This window comes from Nannospalax galili, unplaced genomic scaffold, assembly GCF_000622305.1.
Source record: "Nannospalax galili isolate Female #2095 unplaced genomic scaffold, S.galili_v1.0 scaffold2196, whole genome shotgun sequence".
NCBI classification, from domain to species: Eukaryota; Metazoa; Chordata; class Mammalia; order Rodentia; family Spalacidae; genus Nannospalax; species Nannospalax galili.
The window spans coordinates 339,116-350,516 of NW_008337955.1; positions in this window are offsets into that span (position 1 = coordinate 339,116).

The window sequence follows — 11,401 nt, forward strand, 5'->3', positions numbered from 1 at the left end:
GCTGAGAAGTGGATATTGAAAATGTGGTACATTTACACAATGGAGTTCTACTCAGCAGTAAAGAAAGATGAAATAATGAAATTTGTAGGTAAATGGATGAATCTAGAAACTGCTATACTAAGTGAAGTAATACAGACTCAGAAAAACAAACGATGTATGTTCTGCTTCATATGTGGATCTTAGCACCAAATCCTTTGAAATTCCATTTCCCTTTTATAAGATGATGCTGTACAGCAGTCTCTTCTGCATGAAATACCTGCCATCATCACAACTTCACCTGTGCATGATCCCTAAACATCGTCACAATTACACTTGTTGACAGTTGTGCTCATTTATTAAAGGAGGGCCAAGCAAGGGTCATTGGACCCTCACCAGAGTAACCAGCCACTCTTCCCAGCCAACTGTATGTAACTTGGCCCTAATCACACAAGGTCTCCTGGATTTGGGGAGGGCTAAAGTATGCAATCTGGGGAAGGCTAGGAAGAGAAGGCATGACTCATGCTGGGTAAAGGCTTTCCAGTGTGCATACCCTCAGGTCATACATACACCTCAGCAACCCCTCAGTTGTCTCAAAGCCTTTGAGAGGGAACTGACACTGATTCTGACCACTCTAACAGCCATCAAAATACCTGAAAGCAAATCCTGAATCCATCACTCGAGAGTCCAGCTTTGGCAGACAAAAGAAAAATGAGGAGGAGCCCAATAGACGGATGCTTTTGGTAGCCCTTGTCAAAAAATTCCAATGGACCATCATATGAGCATTTGAAAATTGCCCTGTTCTGACATTTTTCTAGTTCCCTGTCTAGAACTTCTCCTTCACATCTCCTATTCACAATTCAAGGACTTTCTTTTCCCCCTCAGATTAGAGTTATGCAGTTTGGGAGTCTTTTAGATAGACCCACTGAAGTGGTACTCCAATTGCCTCACCCTGTGTCCCTGTTCAGCATGGAAGAAGCCAGAATAATCTAGGTCCTGATTCCCTATCTGCAAGTTGTGTAACCTCTTCAGAGGATGATAAGAATAAGAGGTAGGAATTGGCTAGGCAGTTAGGGAAAAAAGACCCCAAAGAAAAGTAGCCAATTTCTTGGCTTAAACTCACAATGTCCTTGGGCCTCTTAGCAACACACTCTGTTCCAAAGGCCGAGACTGTTAGCAACATATTCTGTTCCAAAGGCCAAAAAATGTCAAAAGTATTTGGGAGCTTTTATCTAATCCTTAAAAGATTGTAGGGTTACGGCTTCAGATGGGGGAACGTTAGAGTAACCAAAAGCCCCATGGGAAAAAATAAATAAAAGAAGAAGAAAGAATACATAAAAAAAGAGAAAGAAACAGAGGCTCTTATCAGAAAAGAAGTCTTCTCAAGCTGTGTGAACCAATATTTTAGGACCAACTTCTCTTTTCCAACAGAGTCTTTACAGAATTGTAGATAACCCTACAAGTCCTACATCTGGCTTGCTATTATCTTTCAGAGTGATTGTATAATGAATTAATACATGTAAATAATTCAATGTAGAGTGTGTTCCATAATATGTGTTAAAATATCTGCTTTTACTAAGAAAAGAAAAGAATCTAAGAAGTCAATGGAGGAAGTGGCATGAAACTTTTAAGACAGTACTGATGTGAAATGTTTCAAACTTGTAAGTGTTCAATTTTTAAATATCCCTACTATAAAGTTTGAGTATGAGCCACAAAAAAAGAAGTGTTCTACCACTGAGGTACAACAACAACAACAACAACAACAACAACAACAAAATTTTTTAAGTGGAAAAAAAAGAATAAGTCACTTTGTTACTCTGATTAATAGCTCAGCCAATTAATTTTTTATTTTTAATTTTTTATTGAATTTTTGTGTATTTGATACAGAACATCTTTTTTATTTATTATTTTCATTTTATGTATATGCGTGTATTGCCTGCATATGGGTAAGTGCACCTGTGTCGTGCAATGCCCGCGGAGGTCAGAAGAGGCTGTTGGATTCCCTACGACTGGAGTTACAGACAGTTGTTAGCTGCCATGTGGGTGCTGGGATTCGAACCTGGGTCTTCTGCAAGAAAAACCAGTGTTCTTAACCTCTGACCTATCTCTCCAGCCCTCATAGAGAACATCTTAATCAACTTTATACCCCCTTCCCAATGGCTCCCTCCCATAGCTCCCCCCACAAGAATTCATGCATGTTATTCATTCTGTCATTTATGTTAAAGCCTATCATGTCAAATTAATGTCCCCAGACATCTCTCAGTGCAAGTTCATCCACTGGGCTCTAGTCAGCCTATCTAGAGTCCCTTCCTTTAAGAAGATCAGCTCTTCACTCAGCAGTAATCAGCTGCCAATAATTCTTCAACCAAGATTGGGGCCTGCTGTCCATTTCCACAGTTCTGTGCTGGATTTTGCCTACTTGAATTTGCATGGGTCTTGTGCATGCTGACACCATTGTTGTAAGTTCATATGAGATGGGTCCCAGGAGCCTGTTGGACTCTATTTCTGTATGGTCATGTACCTCCTCCCTGGCTCTTACAATCTTTCTGCTCCCTCTTCCACAATGGTCCCTGAGCCCTGGGTGGGTGAATTTTAATATAGGAGTCTTGTTCAAGGACCCACACTCTGTAGACTGCTATTCTCTATTGTGTTCCTGGCCCTCAGTTGTAAGAGGGAGCTCCATTGATGAGAATTGAAAGATGCATTAGTGTTCTCTTCATCTCTTGCTCTACGTTCTGTGAGCCTTAGCTGTAGTGGTTGCATCCTAGATGTGCCACTTAGGCTTGGGCAATTTGCAGACAATCTCTGTGTATGACCAGTTGTGTAACTCTGTAATAATCTCTGTCTGTTGAAAAAAAAAAAGCTTCTTTGATGAATGGTGACTGGGATACTTGTCTGTAAATTCAAGGATCCATATTTTGCACATAATAAGAAGTTACACTTGTCTACAGATATGGCAGCCTTTGGGTTTTCGCTACGATCTATGACCTCCCCAGCTATGTGTGTTTGGCTATGTTAACAGTACCACACATGAGTTTCCTCCCACTGAGTGGGCTTTAAGTCCAATTAGGTAGCTGTTGATTACCCCTAGGATAACAGTGCCACTACTGCACCAATGTCATTTCCTGTGCCAGTCATTGATGCAGTTGTTAGGCCTTGAAGCTGGGGTTGGATCATCAGTTGATGTTCTCCTTTGCCAGTTTGTGTAGTGCTCTCCAAAGCTATGAGAGCTATCCTTCAGGGGCAGTGGTTTCTGGGTCAGTTCCAGGTCCATTGCTCCAAATTCTGTGTCCAAAGTATGTCCTGTCTTCAACAATAGGGTCTTACTATCAAGTTCTGAGAGACAATCAAGGGCTGTGGCAATAGCCTGTTTAATTTCTGAAGTCTCTTGGACTACCCTGGTCAACAGCTCAAAGGAAGGTTTCTCCTGTCTGGCACTGTTTCTTGTTATGTAGCCTTCAGTTATATACCCAGATTCATGTAGAGATGTGGGATGTGTAATTTTTCAGTAGGTTTTGAACTAATATGATTCTATCTGGTTTTTTTAATACTAGTTAGACATTATTTATTTCTCCTCTCTCTATCCCTGTCTAATCAATTAAAATTTTTTGACTCTAGATTCAATTTTAAGATATCGTATTCACAATAAACATAATCTTCTGACAGGCATCATGGGGTTGCTATAATTTTAACATAGATAAATTATAATGGGACATGGTTTTAGATTTGTGAAAAATTAGACTTCAAGGGTATCAATACTGTTTCAGCTCACAAAGGGAGAGTAAGAAGCCCCATGGGCTTCATGACAGGAACTGGGGTTCACAAAGAGCAGATCCAATTTCTCTTCTAAACATTTCAATGATATGGCAGTCCAGGCTCTGTGTCCTGTGCCTTTGTCCCATGCACTCCATCTCAAAAGTACATAATTACAATAAAATTTAAAAGAGCTAACTAATTTATCCAAGATTAGTCATTTTGGGGGCATCATAATTTATTATAGGTTCAAAGAAAAATGTACAGTTGCAAGGGACAAAATGCAGAAACTATAATATTGTGATTTCTTTCTCTGCAAGTTTTTTTTAAGGACCGTATTATAGCAACGTTCATTATTATAGCAAAGATGGGCAACACTTTTCAGAATATAGGTACATAATTAAATACAGTTTATCTTATTAATTTAATGGAATATACTATAAATATAAATGGGTAACTAATGAGACTATTCATCAAACCAGCTCAACTAAAGAAGCTCAGAATATGAAATCATAGGAAAGCGTTATTTCAATGAATCATATATTGAATACTAGAAGTTGACTCTAGGCCAGGCACTATGCTAGACACCGGGGATGTAGTAGCAAAATGTAAGGTGTATATGAGCCTCAGCGAATATAAGTCCTCACATATGAGCTGCATAGACAGTAAACAAGTAAATATAGTTACAAACTGTGATTCAGGCTATGTTGTAAGGGTGTTGATATGAGCAGGAGAGCCCAAGATGATATGGGGTGTTTGTCATTCAAGCCTTTCTGTAGAGGTGAAGGATGACTTAGCTGAGTGAGGACTGAAGGACCAGTATTCTAGGTGGAAACAGCAAGAACAGATACATGGGTGAGGGAGAGGGTCCGAGGCCATCAGGAAGTAAAAGAAGGACTGGAGACCAGAGTGATTAGAACACAGTGAGAGAATTGGGGTGCAGATCATGGGGTATCTTCAGGAGGCATTTGCAGTCCTCTGCAAAGCCGTGAAAACTATGAGCAAAGGACTGGCAGGGGCCTGAAGGTCATTCAGGGTATATGGTTAAGTGGATTGAAAGGGGTCAAGAGTAGAAGGCAGAGCACTTTGGAGAGCGTTGTAGTAGTCCATCCAGCAGAGGCAGGCAGAAGTGATTTAGACTTGATTGGAAACCTGGTAAAGGAGGTATATCCTGGAGGTAGGAAAGGTAAATTTTAATAATGGTTGGAAACAGTCATTACACTTCTTTAAACCACTGGATAGATGGTCCTTGCTTCAATATCCTTAGAAATTTGGGAAGGAAAATAATAAAAAATCCATTTGGGTCATGCACTTGAGAACCAAGTAGAAAAGAGATTAGATAGTTGAATATTCAAGACTGGAACTCAGATTATACATCTGTTTAGAAACTGTACTTGCAGAAGATGATTGATTCTAGAATGATTAAAAAAAAGGTCCATTTTCAGCCACAAGGAGATACAACTTTAGGTAGAATTGAGGAGGATGAGCTGTCAAAATTGACTTCTCTGCTGAAAGAAAGCTGTGATTTTTAAAAAAATATTTTATTTATTATTTTGATTTTATGTGTATGAATGTATTACCTGCATGTGTGTAAGTGTATCCATGTCATGCAATGCCCTTGGAGATCAGAAGAGGGTGTAGGATTCCCTGAAACTGGATTTATGGACAGTTGTTAGCCACCATGTGAGTGCTGGGAATTGAACCCAGGTCTTCTGCAAAACCAGTCTGTGTTCTTAACTGCTGAGCCATCTCTCCAGCCCTGAGAATTGTGTATTATAGAACAAAGAAAATGGTATTTGAGGAAGGAAGGTGTTCTTCTGAATAGTGCTAAGAAGTGAGGCGAGATGGTCTCCTATAGTAAAAAAATATATATTTTTTTCATGTTAGAGTTATAGTTCATAATGCATAAACTTTATTTAATAATTAAAACTTAGCCGGGTGTAGTGGCTCACACCTATAATAGCAGAAGTCAGGGGGATCACAGTGAGTTCGAGGCATGGGCTACAGAATGAGACTCTGTTGTTTGTAACTTTATATTTATTTTTGAAAGCTTAATTTCAGCCAGATAATGCCTGTGATCTACTTACTCTAGTCAAAGCAGTCTGGTAGGATAGGACAACACATCGCTATGGAAGTTGAAGAGGAGGGAGAACTCTAAGTGAGGAAAGGTTCAGAGGCAGATGGGATAGAAAGCAGGAGGAACTGGGAGTAGGGGAAGGCTGCCCAGATCTGAGGCTTATGAAAAGGCCATAAGTGATAAACACCAGAAGTCATTTTCAACCCAAAATCCCAGGGCCGGTGAGGGATATTCCCCCATGAATTGTTGCCCAGGGAGCTTTCAGAGGCTCCCAAAACATTGTTATTAAATGCCCAGCAGAACTAAATAGTCAGTCTCTACTGTTAAAGACTCCACATAGTCTAAACATAATACACAGAGGAAAACAAGTTGAAATTGAACCGGAGGCTTCCTCCCTTCTGGCTGGAACTCATTTTTAGAAGGTGCTCTTGAGACTGCCAAGAGGAGGAAAGCCATCAATGATCACATCCAGCTATAGATCCTGTGTGCTACAGTACTGAACTGTTGGACAGTTATGCCCATTGGCACAATAATGGCATGGGGTAACCATGGAGTAACCCCTTCCAGGGTGGATTTGAGGCCTGCTCCACAGGACAAATACATGCCTGGCTCTGTAGAACTAGCCTATGGCTAAGGAGGTCCCAGGTCCTATGGGGGAACCTACAAATGGACATATAGTTAAGCTGCCTTCTAAATATTTATGTTTATGCTCATAGACTAGTGAAACTCTTGGCCTTCGTTAGAGAGGCCTCTTTTGGCAAAGTTCTGAGAATAAGTTACAGCTGAGTGCTCGGCCCCAAATGGGACATCTGTGTCACCTCCCTGACCCCCACCCCATCCCGAGGCCCAGGGATCTTCACAGAAGACGGGATGGAAGAACTGTGGAAACCAAAGGATGGGGAGGAGTGTGGCTGATTCTGTCACCTGGGTATGATATGATGCAACATGAACACCACATCCGTGACAGGCTGCATGGGAAAAAAAGGAAAAAAAATAAGGAAAGAAAAAGACGATAAGGGTAGGAAGGGACTAGCTGGGAAGAAAAAGGGAGTCTGTGGGAGGGGAGGGGGAGAGGGATGAGGAAGGGTGGTGGGGGTGAATGTGATCACTGTGCATTTATACAAGTATGACTCTGTCAACCTTTTATAGAGTAACCACTTCCAGCTTCACTAGATATAAAGATTCATTAATTGGGCAGGGTCTCAGCTAATGATGTGGAAAACATGCACCGTGGTTCATGGTTTTTGTGGAGTAGTGTGAGCAGAAACACGGAGACAGGACACACAAAAGTCAGATGCATTGCTGTCAGGTGGCTTGACATTATTTTACTCATGAGTTAGAACAGAGTGAACTTCCTATCAGCACTGTCCCGCCTGTGGGTTCACCTTTCATTTCTCTCCTTATTTCTCTCAAGGACAGATAAACAACTTAGCCTCAGCTTCGGAGACTCAGGACTTTAGATGAATGATGACATTTGGCCTGACCTGTTGGAGCCTTGAGCAAGGTCTCAGTCTAAACAATGTCATCCCATAAATTTCCTCTAACTCTTTGTGTAAATTACCTCTTGCACCTCTCTATTTATTCAGCTTTAGATTTTAAACAGGTATTTCCCTTCTATCCAGTTCAGGATGAAATGTTCCCAAGTTTTAACCCTGACTGGCTATCTAGTCTAACAGCACATCTTCTAAATACACGCATCTGCTTTGGGTGAAATAGATACCATATAGAAAGCAGTTTGCTACATAAAAGAGAATTTGAACAATACACGACAAATTGATTACTTTGTTCACAGAATGTTGCCAAAGTTTCCCTTTCCAACAGTAACCTACTGTATTCCGATGACTTTTTCCCTCAGTTTGACAACTATGAAAGAGGAGAAGACCACTGAAAATATCAGAACAATTTTTTTAAACATTCTGATATTTAGGAATAGAAGTGAGAAGAATGGTCTGGACAGGAACGGTTGTCACTTAACAGTTTGGGGAAAGTGCAATGGGGCAGACCCCTATCCTTAACTCTGCCTAAATACCACAAGTATACATTTTCTTCTGACTCAAGAGTATTACCACCCTGTACTAATCATGAATTGAAAATAGGAAGGAGGAAGGAGTCCTTAAAAGGCCTTGACTCATCAATTGGCAAAACTTCACCAACTTCCCCTTGCTTTGTACTTCAAACTTTGATTATATTTTTATATAGTACTTCCTTTGCAAATGCAAATTCTTCTTGCAAGAATTCAGATTCATGAAGACTGCCCTATGTCACTATTTCTGTTATGTTTACCAAAACCTATCCAAAGTCCACCATGATGAGTGTCTCTTAGGACAGAATACAGCTTTCTGTAATCATCTAACATGACTTCTTTTCTTCTTCCTCTTCTCCTAGTCATTGTATATAATCTAATAGGACTGAAGGAAGTGAATTATCCCTCTCATCCTTAGATATGCCTAACTAAAAACCAACTTCAGCAATAAATTATGCTAAAGATGAATTATGTCTGGTAGATAGCTGCAGAATATTTCACCCAAGAAAAATGGAACATATATTCTTAACAGTCTGCGTATTGATCACATTATAGAACACAAAGCAAGTTGGGTTTTTTTCCCTCACTATGTAGACCTGGCTGGACTCTTACAGAGACCTGTTTGCCTCCCAAGTGCTGGGATTAAAAGCATGTGCTACCATACCCAGCCCACAAAGCAAGTTTTAACAAATACAAAAGAATCAAAACAATTCTTTGTATTTTATCAGATCATAGTGGAATAAAACTAGAAACTATCAACCATCAACAAGAGGAACAACACAAATGCATGAAGACCAAACAATACATTTTAGAATGTGGAGTTCATCATCGAAGAACTCTAGGAGAAAATTTAAAAATTCCTATGGTCACACAACTGGCCAATGTGCAGAGAACAAGAGGCTATAGAGTGCTTATCCCTGGATAGGACACCTAGATCAAACTTCTGTCTCCCATGGCTCAGGAATAGTTGTAGAAGAGACAGAGGTGGTAGATGCCCACAAGAAAACAGTTTTCCAGACAGCTGGTCAGTTACTTAAATGAACTCACAGCAATGGTGACACAAGTCCCATGCAAACTCAAACCAGACCAAAATCCCAGCATAGACATGGGGAAGTAGGTAAGAAATCTCAATCCTGTGGAAAGAAAAATTAGCAACTAGTGGCTCCTTGGTAGGTTAACCAGGCTTCAGTTGATGGACCCATACCAAAGGACATTTGGGGACACAAAATTAGACTCTATAGGCCATATATATATATATATATATAAATGTTATATACACATATGCGTGTGTCTGTCTGTCTCTGTGTGTGCATGTGTATATATACATATATATGTTTGTATATGTATATATATGTATATATGTATAGAGAGAACATTAAATTGGGTGGTGGGCAACAAGGGTAAGTGCAGATGGGGGAGGTGCTCTAAATGCCATCAAATTATGTGTATGAAAATCTCAAAAATTCAAGTAAAAACAAATAAAATCCTATAAAAGAAAAATTCCTAGGGTCAAGTAAAAATTATAGCACAACTTATTAGAACATCTGGAATACAGCTAAGGGCAGTTCTAAGAGAAAATCTCATAACCTAATAATGTATCTCAATGTTTTAGAAAAATAAGAAAACCAAACCCAAATCCCATAAATGGCAAGAAATAATAAAGATTAGAGAAAAAAATTAATGAAATGGAGATTAAAAGAACAATACATAGGGTTAATCAAACAAATTGTTGGTTCTTTGAAAGAATGTTAAAAACATTTTTTAAGCCGGGCCTGGAGATGCACACCTTTACTCCCAGCACTCAGAGGCAGGTGGATTTCTGTGAGTTCAAGCCCAGCTGGGGCTACAGGGAGACCCTGCCTCAAAAAGAAAAACAAAAAACAAAACAAAACAAAAAAAACAACTTTCTTTTTTTTTTTTTTTTTGGTCATTTTGAGACAGGGTCTCCCTGTAGCCCCAGCTGTCCTGGAACTCACTATGTAGACCAGGCTGGCCTTGAACTCACAGAGATCTGCCTGCCTCTGCCTCCAGAGTGCTGGGACTAAAGGCATGTGCCACCTCACCTGGATTAAAAACCCCCCATTTTCTTACAAAGTTAAAAATATTAGAGATGGGGGCTGGAGAGATGGCTTACTGGCTAAGATTACTGGTTGTTCTTGCAGAAGACCCGGGTTCAAATCCCAGCACCCACATGGCAGCTAACAACTGTCCGTAACTCCAGTCCCAGGGGATCTGACAGCCTCTTCTGTCCTCCGCAGGCATTGCACGACATGAGTGCACTTACCTACAGGCAGACAATACACACATACACATAAAATAAAAATAATAAATAAAATTTAAAAAATTAGAAGATGAAAGGCTGATATGGCAGAATCCAATGAAATCCAAAGAATCATTAGAGAATATTTTGAAAACTTTCATGTTCCCCAAATTGGAACATCTAGAAGAAATACATACAGCCTGAACATTTATGATCTAACAAAACTAATTCACGAAGACACAAACAACTTAGAGCAGTAACAAACAATGAATTTGATGCAGTGATTAGATGTTTTCCCACAAAGAAAGGACCTGCAGGGTGTGGATTCACTGCTGAGTACTAACACATATGTGTAATCAAGGCTCTCTAAAGAAACAGACCTGATAAAATGAATATATATGAGTATATATTCATATATAAATGAATATAAAATATAAAATGAATATATATACATATATATGGATTTATTAGATTGGCTTACAGGATAGAGTCAAGTAGTCCAACAATGGCTGTGCCTCACTGGAGGGGCTGAGAATCTGGCAGTTACTTAGTCCACGAGGCTGGATGTCTCAGCAGTTCCAATCTGGCTCTGAAGGCCTGAAGGATTCCTGCAGGTCTGCTAGTTGTCAGCCTATGTTGGAATCTAGAGAAGTTGGTTCTGCTCTCAGCGGAGGAACGCCACAGCAGCGAGGTGAACCTGCCAGTGAGAGAGAAGGCAAGCAGGCGGAAAACAAAGAAAGCCCTTCTGCAGTGACCTTTTATTTGAGCTGCATCGGGAGGTAAGGAGAAGTTGGTTCTGCTCTCAGCGGAGGAACGCCACAGCAGCAAGATGAACCTGCCAGTGAGAGAGAAGGCAAGCAGGCAGAAAGCAAAGAAAGCCCTTCTGCAGTGACCTTTTATTTGAGCTGCATCGGGAGGTAACGCTCACATTTAGGGTGGCTCTCCTGGCTTCAGATAATCTGATCAGAAAATTCTCTCTCATTTCAGTTAATTCCAGATCCGGTCAAGTTGACAGCCAAGGGTAGCTATCACAACATACATGAAAGTAAGGGCAAAAGCATATGATTCCCTTCTTAGACATAGAAAAGACCTTTGACAGAGCGTGGAGAGCCAGGTATCATAAATTAAAGGCTGTCAAGTCACAGCACAGACTGCCTTTCACCTCTCTGTCCCAGGCAGAGCTGCAGGGAATGTGGCCTGATCTTTTCAGACTGTGGGATCTGGCCTTTTAAGAACTGAAAAGGACAGGCCTGTGTTCTCAGTTTTCAATCTGATGTCTTACCTGAAGTTCCTTATACTCTTTATTCCTAAA